General features: G+C 33.6%; 1 protein-coding gene across 1 annotated transcript in view; it reads right to left on the bottom strand.

The window, feature by feature from the left end:
- Nucleotides 1-3,805, bottom strand: part of LOC106464121 (natterin-4-like) — a 7,603-nt gene extending 3,798 nt beyond the window's left edge. The window contains exon 1 of the mRNA XM_013924234.2: nucleotides 3,397-3,805. The gene's annotated coding sequence lies outside the window, so the exon portion shown is untranslated. The remainder of the gene's footprint in view (nucleotides 1-3,396) is intronic.
- Nucleotides 3,806-10,890: the final 7,085 nt, after the last annotated feature.

Below are 10,890 nucleotides of genomic sequence, written 5' to 3'. Positions count from 1 at the left end.
CGGCTGAAAAGGCAAGCATGTTTGGTGGGACGGGGATTCGAACCCGCGACCCTCAGATTGCGAGTCGAGCGCCTTATCCACCTGGCCATACCGGGCCTTACTAGCCGTGAACGCACATGCACATTTACTGTATAAAAAATAAACAACTTCTTTGTGTTAACAATGTTAGATGAAAAATTATATTACTAGCCGTGAACGCACATGCACATTTACTGTATAAAAAATAAACAACTTCTTTGTGTTAACAATGTTAGATGAAAAATTATATTACTGGACCAATGATCCTTTTGGATGGCATATAGACCTACCTTGTTCCAGAACACTTTTAATTATTTTATTAAGGTCCCTCGTTCCAGTTTTAGGGAATCAAAGGTCAATATTACAAAAACACATAATTGGCCTGCATTTCCATCAATCCAAATAAGACATAACACAAAGATACCTTGCAACAATCCACACTGGAACTGAAGCAGACAAATTTGAGATTTTTTGCCATTCTTGCGAACTTAAAGTGGCCCACTTTTTAAAATTCGCAAAATTAGGGTTCTTAGCCTGCTATTTCTTTATGCTTCGATCAATCCGGATGGAATTTTGGACAATGATACCGTAGGACAACTCCCACAGACTAAAACAGATTTGAGATTTGTGCTTTTTTGATTTTACAGGTGTCAAAGGTAAAAATATTTCACAAACTTAGGGCTTTAGGTCTGCCATTTCTTTATATTTCAAGCACCGAGGTTTGTTTCTTGGTTTGCAATTAAGCACAAAGCTACACAATGGGCCATCTGTGCTCTGCCCACCACGAGTATCGAAACCCGGATTCTAGCGTTGTAAGTCTGCAGGCATACCGCTGTGCCACTGGGGGGCAACACCAGGGTAGAATATAAAACTCACAGTTTCGTGAGAATAGTTTTTACAGCGTCCACCAGGGGAGTACATGCAACAAGTATTTTTGTAAGAACAGTTTTAAGTACGTTTTATGTAAGTTGATAGGATGGTGTTTAAATAACCGGCACGAGACAATAATCAATAATACCCACTAGGAGGAGCCATAAAAGATAAAATTGAAATGGTAATTCCTCGGAAGAGACTTTTTTGGTACACACATGACAGAGTTATATGTGGAAACTGAAAGAAAAACTTAGGGCAGTTATATTAATAAACACCAGGAAGTGTCACAAAAAATCAAACTAATCAACACGCGTGCTACTGGTGTGTGTAAGTATGTGTGGAAGGGGGTGAGGGGCGAAGATTTAAATTCATAATAAGTCACCATACCAGTGCATATACATTATTATTTACACGTTTGGTACACATCTTTCCAGCTGTTGACGCAATAATTCGGAGAAGTGCCTTGGGCAGGATTCCAAATTAAATAAAGTCAAATACCAACGTCAGCAGTCTTTCTTTGATTTTGTCGTTCTAACATATACTGGTATTCTCTACCTATTTTAGATCACGGTTAAGAAGACCTGACAAACGAAGGAAAGCACGGTTTTACTGTTAAAAATCACTGTTCTAAAAGGGAAGTACAGGTTAAGAAGACCCCACAAACGAAGGAAAGCATGGTTTTACTGTTAAAAACCACTGTTCTAAAAGGGAAGTATAGGTTAAGAAGACCCTACAAACGAAGGAAAGCACGGTTTTACTGTTAAAAATCACTGTTCTAAAAGGGAAGTATAGGTTAAGAAGACCCTACAAAACGAAGGAAAGCACGGTTTTACTGTTAAAAATCACTGTTCTAAAAGGGAAAGTAATAGGTTAAGAAGACCCGACAAACGAAGGAAAGCACGGTTTTACTGTTAAAAACCACTGTTGTAAAAGGGAAGTATAGGTTAAGAAGACCTGACAAACGAAGGAAAGCACGATTTTACTGTTGAAAATCACTGTTCTAAAGAGGGAAGTATAGGTTAAGAAGATCTATGTATTGTTGTTGTACTGACAAATACTGTGTTACGATATAAACTGATCTATTATTATGTACTGACGCATACTGTTTTACAATTCAGACATATATCTTACTCTATGCTGTTGTTTTACTGACATATACCATGCTACTAATTTGACTGGTGTTCATCCTGTGCTGTTGATTTACCGACATACTCTGGTGAGGTGTAGAGACGAGTTTTTCTCTGTCAGGTATGGTGACCTACCTACAGATTCAGAATTATTGCCTACAAGTGAATCTGTTACAACATTTCCCAGGGGTTTTAACCAATTTATGCAAACTTGAATAATCAAAATATCATTTTGGGCAATATTGCATTGTCCTACGTAAGATTACGAAGTTTATAAAACAATCTATAAATATAGTGATGAACCGAAAGCTTTATACTTTTATTTTATTTTTTACTTAGAAAATCAAAACAAACATAACTTCATAAGATATTTGTAAACCACATGTAAAATATGGACAGTTTCGGCCAAAAGCACTGTCGTAACGTTGTTCTTCCGTTGGCAGATTATTTAAAATTATCTAGCGAAATAATTTAACGTCCAGTCTGGTAACAGTCACAAAGTGGTTTATTTGTTCCTTTATCGTTATTACAAGCTTGGAAATCGGACACTGTTGTATCTTATAGGCCTAAGTTTACACCCAGGTTTATTTGTTCAATGTAGCGAGTTAACAAGCTCTGATAACAACTCTCTATTCTGAAATAACTTTCTCTTAAGTTTTATCTTAAATAATTCTACTATACTCGAGATTTCAGTGACGCGTTTATAAAAATTATAAGTAAGTTTTGTTTTAGAGTTATAAAACTGACGTGAACTTAACGTCACAATGCGTCATCAAAAACCTGCAGCTCTCTCTAACCAACAAATTAGAATATTAAAAATGTAGCTTACAACAGCAGGATTGTACACAGATCTTGAATTAAGGCTGGGAAGAAGATTAAAGAAATATATATTTGACAGATGAAAATTTTCAGATGGTGCTGGAAAAGTTCCAAAGGATCAAAGTTTAGGAAAGAAAACTGAGTTTTCGTACTTGTCCGAACACATAGGAGAGGCGCGACGAACGCAGCAAAAGCGCATTGAAATACGAAATAATCATGTCGAAAGAAGTCAACAGAAAAAAAAAATATATATAAAGAACCATTGATAACCAACAGGTTAGGATAGCCAATTACATGTATGAAATGAACTAAAAGTGTGATCTCTTTCTAACTTTTAGCTTTGTTATAGTAAAAATCGAGAGTTTCAGATATCCCGTCATACAATTAGCGTGTCTATGTTCTGAGGCTTAAGTTAGCGTTTGTAAGATATATTTAAATATAGTACTCAGTAGCGTCAAAAGTAAACGTAAAACTTAAAGATACATGAAAATTTTGAGACTGAACTTGCTGGGCTATCTAAAGAACAATAAATAAGTAGAAAACATTATAATATACTTACATTTACAGCCGTTCACCGATCTCTACTGTACTGAACTGTAGATGACGTTCGTACTGTAGAAATTTTGAAAGAGGAAACGACGCGATGGGGTGTTGCTGGACAGTTTCGCAATAAGTGAGTCATTAAGATCAAATGTACACGTTTAGACTGTAAGCTTATTAGTTTGTGTAAATTTATACAAAGATATATATTGATATAAAAACCGCTAATTGTGTTTGACGTAAGTTACTCTTCTTTTAAGTTCAACTGTAAACTATTTCAGTAACAACCTGGTTTTGTTTACGTTGTGGGACTGGCACTTTTCTGTTAAGCACCAAGCTGCACATTGGGCTCTTTGTGTTATATCCACTATAGAAATCGAACTCCGAATTTAGCGTCGTAAGACCTCAAGCTTATTCTGAGACACCGAGAAAAAGGACTGACAGATAACTCTCAGACTTAATGAGAAGAAAAAATAGACAATGTATTGAAGAAATACAAATAGTTAATTTGCAACAAATTAACTTGTTTATAAAATTCCATTTATTCTAGTTATTAAGAAGAAGAAAAACAATCGCAGTGGGTTCTAATTAGTGTTTCTCTTTGTTCCACTGTGATTGTGAGGCTTAAGTGTAATCAATTCTTCTTTGGTAAAAGTATTACTATTGTGATCGAACGGTATCGAGCATGAAAGATGACGTGCACTCGTCTGACGACCACAAAATTTTTTGAGTTAAAACATATAACTCGCTACTTAACTCGGTATTCATTTTCAACAACTCAAAACCAAAACCAGTGACATCACTGATGTGTGACGTAATAAATCAAAAGTTTTTTTAATGCTTTCTTCACCTATATACTTACATATCGGACATATATAAAGTTTTGAAACAACTGTTTGTAGGATAACAATTTATATCAGTTTCAACGTTTCGTCTCTAAAAGTGAGACGTGATGGCATAAAACATACAAAGTACAAATAAATTAGAATTACAAAAACACCCAACCCAGGTTCCGAAATTCGCAAAATTTATATGTAACTGGTCGTTCACAAAGATTCTAACGAGCCCACTCCAAGTTGTATTTTATCAATAGCAGATGTGAATCTTTTAAAGAAAGACAGAATTGCATATATGTGTAACATTAAACAGAACTTCAGTTGAAAAACATGGAATGTACACAGTCTTCATGCCAATCTAGATAAACACACAAATAACGTGACTTGAGATTACTATTTCAATACTGACCAACAGGTAAGTTATTCCACCATTAAGATCTTTATGTTCGTCAGACTTCGTTTGGATCAATTCCAACATTCACATGTTCCAGGAATTCCCTTTTCACTTCAAACGTTACAGGGATTTCCCATAATGTTTAAAAACAGGCCAGGAATCCCAGAAACCTAGAGGCTCCATTCAGGAGACTGGAGTAAAGATACTTTCGAGAGATGAAAACAAATCTACGATTTTAGAGAAAAATAAATAAGTTAAAAATAACAGGAAAAAAATTATTATTGTTTTGCTATTCTAATCGGCCCATAAGTTTTCCAGCTGGTTAGGGCCACTAAATGATCCTGATCAAATTAAATAATTGTGTTTATCATTATACTAGTTTCATTTGGTTTGTAATGTAATTAATTCAATGCATCTATAACGGTGCTCCTGATTTATGTTCGATTTTAATCCTTTGATTCTTGATGCTTTCAATGCTTTTTTCATTCAATATTTTAAGAATTTATTTTACGTTGTTTTTCAATTATATGTTAAGTTACGTTTGACTCTTTTCGTTTTTCATGTTCTCTATTGTGTTTCCCCTATATACAAGGAAACTTTTGCAGTCTTAACATTCTCTCTCGTACACTGTACCATTATCATATTTTTCGTTATTATATAACTTCAGTTGAAAACTATTAATGCTGATTCCTGGCTTAGTTACGATTTTACTTTTTTGCATTTAGTTTGTATTTTTTACTTAATTTGTTCCATTAGCTAATTAATTTCTTACTAATAACACCTATAAATGGCATTGATCCATTGAACGTATTGGTAAGTTCTCTTGTTATTCTTGTTTTTGTTCATTTTTTTTCGAGATTATTTCATCAGTTATGTTTTGTTTTGAAATATTATTTTATGTTTTAAATTTCGTTTTCCACGTTGTTATTGGTGCATAATCTCAGTACTGCTCTTATCCATCGTTTTATTGTTCCGATTTTTAATTAGAATTCACAGTAGAAAAGGAAAAAAAAAGGTTGTATAAATTTCCTTAACTGGAAAAAAAGGGAACATTCAGCTTGAAAACTCACCTAATGTATTTAAACTGTTTTTTTTCGCACACGTTAAGAAAAGTAAAACGTTTGTAGTTAAGGGCAAAGCTACACAATTGGCCATCTGTGCTGTGCTCACCACAGGTATCGAAACCCAGTTTATAGTGTTATAAGCCTTCGGGCTTGGCGCTGTGCCACTGGGTTGAGGGAAAAGGTCTAGTTTCAGCTTTTCCTGTTTGGAATTGATTCAATAGCAAAAGTTCAGTATCAATAACATAGATGGCAGCACCTGCCTACTTATTTTGATGTTAATCCTTGTGTTTAATTGTTCGACAAAGGTTTCAAAGTTTTCACTCTTTGCTCGTTTCAGACATGATAAATTTATCATAGTTAGATGCAGTGGCGCTGTTTGTTCAGCGTTGGTTTTATATTTCAAATTAATAGCACTTCATTTAACGTCCATTTATCTGTCGCAGAGGCTGTTATTTTGAAATGTTTAGGCTGACCAATTTTTCAAACCGAAAAACAGGGCCAGCTATTTCCCCTAATTATAAAATAGCTATTACAGATTTGAAATAATTTAACTTTTATTTAATTTACTTTAAATTCACAATATTTCCAAATACATTAACATTGGCATTGTTTTTGAAATAATTTCAACTACTTTTTGATAGACACAAAACAAATGATCAAAAATAATCGAATTATAAATCCAAGAAATCACTAATTATTCACTTTATCCAATTCATCTTAAAATAGGCTACTTCGTACCTAGAGTTTATTTTAGAATTCATAACATTTTCAAACGCACTACTTTTAGGTTTTGGCATTACCTTGAAACTTTTTAGACATATTTTTGTGAAGCATAAAAGGAACGTTAGAAGTTTTTATTATTATTATTAAATGTTAATAAAATTCAGTACATGACTGTGTAAAGTGTATGTTTGTTCGTTTTGAATTATGCACAAAGCTTTTCGAGGGCTATCTGCGCTGGCGTTCCCTAATTCAGAAGTGATAGACTTGAGGAAAGGCAGTTAGTCAACACCACACACATCGCCAACACTTAAGTTACTAAAATCCCCCCCCCCAGTAGCACAGCGGTATGTCTGTGGACTTACAATGCTAGAACCCGGGTTTCGATACCCGTGGTGGGCAGAGCACAGATAGCCCATCGTGTAGCTTTGTGCTATCTTTAATTTCGTAGTGAATGCTACAGTAGCTCAAAATAGTTTTGTACGCCTACTTCACACGTAGACCAATGTATTGGTTAATTAAGTAACAAGTCTCTAGAGAAATATTACATGATTTAATGTCACCCGAATGCGGAAGTCAATATTTTTATTCTGATTATTGTTGCTAGGGCCTGATCGCGTGACATGCGTAAAACAAACTCGACGACTGAAGTATGTATGACACATAGCTCTCTTTTACTCTGTCGGTTAGGTGCGTTCATTCAGCCGTGGAGGCGTTATGATGATTCGATCAATCCCACTATTAGCTGGTAAAAGAGTAGTCCAATTTTACTTCCTCAGGGGTTAACTTATGGGGAGGGAGGGAGGGGAGGTTAACCCTAAAAATTGGGGTTCGATCCTTCCAGTGAGAAATTTTTTGTTTGTAGTTATGCACAAAGCTACACAAAAAGATTACACGTATCGGAGGACGCAGTGGAAAACTGGCAGATGCCTATGATTGACTGATAAGTTATTAGGGATCCTGCAAAAAACAGCCATGGTTCCACAAACAATTTGGCACTTATGAAATTTATTTAAGAAACCGATAAGGTAATTCTATGATTAAACACAAGTCTTTTCATAACAAGGTACAAGTGGATGATTCCTAGAAAAGAAAGACAAGTTTTATATGTAGGACGTATATAGTAACTAACTGTTCAGTTGTTCCAGAAGCTTCCAGAGTGAAATTCTGTGAACAGAAAAAGCAAGTTTAATATTTCGTTTTTTTTTTCAAGTTTCCTTTAAATTATCAAAATTATAAATAACAAAGTAATAATTATAACTTTCTTGAAACAAAAAAATCATCGTTCTTTGATTATGTTCCCCTGACGGCTCGGCGGTAACTCCATGGGCTTTTAATGCTAAAAACTGGGTTTTGATAGCCACGGTGGGCAGAGCACAGATAGCCAGTTGTGTCGCTTTGTGCTTAACAACAAACAAAAATATTTGATTATTTAACAATTCCAGACTGTCATTTTTCACCGTCTGGAATATAACTGATCGATGTTTCAACTGTCAACAGGGGTGACCTAGTGAATCAGCGTAGACTATATTACATTTTTTAAAGATTATTTTGATACAAGTTGCAATATTGATGGTATTTTTCTTCCTGTACCCTAGTTTCATGTTTTGTTCATGTATCAGCTGTAATACAAACATCTAACCTGAGGTTAGATATTTATTTGATAAACACTTGTCCTCCAGGGGGATAAACGGTAAGTTCACGAACTTACAATGCTTAAATCTGGGGTTCGATTCTTCTCGGTGGACAGGGTGCAGATAGTCCATGGTGTAGCTCTGCACTAAAAAACCCAATAAACTCGTTAGAGATTACTCTATAAATTAATTTTCACGTGACTGCTTTGTCTATTTTTTTACAGTCTGTGTCATCTGATACATTACAAATACGCATACCAACATAACAAAAAATATGTTAACGAAATTTTACTTTTTCAAAGTTATGAACAGTTGAAGATACGTAAAGTATCAAATTTTTAAAATGTGCAAAATTTGAATTCTGAAGAAGCAAAGTCAGCCAGCCATTAATTAACTTTAAGCAGAGCAAACAAGATATATTGCCAGTAATAAAAAACAATTTAGAAAAAAATATACTTTCAAATGCTTAGTTTGAAAAGCATAGCAAAATATACAGTTCAATCATACAATTTGATAAACAATTTAGGGGTTCAATGTAACCTTAACGCATCATAATTATGTCAGTTTTAATCTGCGAGATTTCAATGCCAAGTTTTAGTTTTATCAACAGTCAAGTAATTACACTTTTAAATCTTGAAAAAAAACCAAAAAACTTCTCAATTCAGTAGCTTTGGATTAGAACGAATAAACGCGTTTCAACGATATTATAAATACTGAAATAGTAAATATTTATTTAGCCTTTTAAATTAATAATTGTATTCACACCTTCAATCCAAGTCTTTTGAGTCCAGTCTTCACCATACAAACAAATTCATCGCTAAATAGCAAAAGGTTTAAAATGGAATAAAAAAAAATTCTTAGCCTTGAGTAAAAGATGTTTGTTACCACCTGATTTTAAAACGTTTTAAAGCACGTGTAGTTTTTGATAGTAGTCGCGGTTTGGATAATTTTGTCAATAATTTACAGCGCCCTCTAAATCCTATATTTGAGCAACATCATATGACGTCACTAAAAATATTGTCGGAAACTTGACTGGCTTACGAATTCTCGCTGTTTTCCAGTTATGACACCTCAAAAATGTAATAAAACATGTTAAGAAATCTGCATTAAAACCCGCGTTTCATAGAAGAAACTTAAAACTTATGATTATTTTCTTTAGTGAAGAAATGGCAGCTACAACTTCGTTACCATGACAAACCCAAGTAAACTGATGTCAACAATGATTTTCTGTGAAGTTGTTCTGCAATTTAAAGAAATTGTCGGTCATTCGTAGTAATTCTCCCTCTAGTGAGCCATTGGAATAAACGTACGTACGTATTAATATTTTAAAAACAATCATACGTTAATTTTTAGTTTAGTAACAAATTCATTAGATAAATTTAAATAACTAGAATAGTCAGTGAATCTACGATACTAGTTCGGTAAAAAATGTTAATTAAACTATTAAATAAATCTAAGAAAGCGAACCCACACAAACAACTCAGATGTGTGTGCAATAAAGTCATGTTTTATGGGTAAAAAACCTAGCTGAGGTATACAAACAAGTTTTTGTTTTTTTACACGGAATATGCACTAATTTAAATAAATAACAATTACGTGTAGTTAGAAAAATAAATCACTCAAGTTAGTAAAAGACTAATTAATTGTAATGTATTTATTTGTCACAAGAAAACATTTTCATAATGGCAAGATACAAATGTTTCAAGTTACCGATGTGCATGCGAATATCTTATGTTTAATACATATTATTTCTTACGAACTAAAAATATTGCAAGTGTGAGGTTTTTTCATATCTCAACAAATCCTAAGACTAAATATTTTACAAATTACACGATTTATTTATCATATAAATGAACACAACAGCTGTTAGGCACGTATTACAAACAAACAAACAAATTACATAAGAATAAATTTAAAATGTTTTCGAAAGTTTGAATAACACGATGATACAAAATATAAATACCGAGTAAAAAAGTTGAAAATGATAAAAATAATATTTACCAGATATTCACACGGGCATGACAAAAGTAATATTTATCAGATATTCACACGGGCATGACAGAAGTGATCTTTACCAGATATTCACACGGGCATGACAAAAGTAATCTTTACCAGATATTCACACGGGCATGACAAAAGTGATCTTTACTAGATATTCATACGGGCATGACAGAAGTGATCTTTACCAGATATTCATAAAGATTACTTTTGTCATGCCCGTATGAATATCTGATAAAGATTACTTTTGTCATGCCCGTACCAGATATTCATACGGGTAGTAAAGAGAATAGAAACAAAACAAGATCAACAAAATATTCTAAAAAAAACAAACGTGACTTACTGGTCATTTGTCTTATACTTATAGGTCAGTATTCTTATCTTTACAGTTATCCAGACTTTCAGAGGTTACAGCACGTGCAGCTAGAATATACACCAGGCTTCTTTCAATGTAATATTGTAGCATAAGAGAGACAAATTAAAAACGTCTTTGGGAACTGTCCGATGTTATGTTCGTTTAAATGAGCACAACTTTTCCGATATACATCCAGAGTTAGATCTTTATTTTAGAAACAAGCTCTGGCTAGCTATGGATTTGTTTTATAAATCTGTTGGTGTGTACTTAATTTTGTTCTAAAGAAAAACAGGTAATAATAAAAATTACAAATCCGCTGTGTTAGGATTCAAAGTTCGATCGGTACAGTGGAACGATTATACTTCAAACTGACAGCTCATACACTACAGTCAAACGACTCGTTATTTCAACCTAATAGCTCATATAAAACACTCTAAATTCTGACTTTATCAGGATGGTTAAAAAGTGCAAGAATTAACCCTTTGATTAAAAACAATAGGCAAATCTTAAAA

Source organism: Limulus polyphemus, unplaced genomic scaffold (genome assembly GCF_000517525.1).
Source record: "Limulus polyphemus unplaced genomic scaffold, Limulus_polyphemus-2.1.2 Scaffold1565, whole genome shotgun sequence".
Lineage (NCBI taxonomy): Eukaryota > Metazoa > Arthropoda > Merostomata > Xiphosura > Limulidae > Limulus > Limulus polyphemus.
This window is presented reverse-complemented; position numbering and strand designations above follow the sequence as displayed.